At 35.2% G+C, this 426-nt stretch overlaps 1 protein-coding gene across 2 annotated transcripts in view; it reads left to right on the top strand.

The window, feature by feature from the left end:
* The window catches only part of LOC107570830 (myelin and lymphocyte protein-like), a 7,626-nt gene that overhangs the window by 4,441 nt on the left and 2,759 nt on the right, over nucleotides 1-426 (top strand). The window lies entirely within an intron of this gene.

The following is a 426-nucleotide window of genomic DNA, read 5'->3' as shown; positions in this document are numbered from 1 at the left end:
TAATCAGCAGACTATCAAATGTTGGCTAAGTTATAAGGTGTTTCTCAGTCTTAAAATGTTTTTATTTGTCTTAACATCATCTCCAGTGAATGAGATCAAGCTTTAAAGAAGAACGAAAACAAGCGTCTTAACATTAGCATCTAAATAAGCATAAAAATAATTGAAATCACCTACTCAAAACCTAGAAAACGTTTCAGGGAAAGTTTGACACTTCTTATATGATCTATATTATAATTATTTTTACATACCATACCCTCCTGGGACCCAGTCATTGTGTCCTCTGTAGAGGGCATTATATATAAGCGAATTTCTCTGAGACCGTTTTAAGTCTGGATGTCCTGTAAAGAGCACATTCAGGGGTTTTAGGCTGATGATACACAAGGCAACTTTTTGAGCAATGTTGCCAGGCAACTTTGGTTAATGTTG

This window comes from Sinocyclocheilus grahami, unplaced genomic scaffold (assembly GCF_001515645.1).
Source record: "Sinocyclocheilus grahami isolate Dianchi unplaced genomic scaffold, SAMN03320097.WGS_v1.1 scaffold3.1, whole genome shotgun sequence".
In the NCBI taxonomy this organism is placed as follows: Eukaryota; Metazoa; Chordata; class Actinopteri; order Cypriniformes; family Cyprinidae; genus Sinocyclocheilus; species Sinocyclocheilus grahami.
This window is presented reverse-complemented; position numbering and strand designations above follow the sequence as displayed.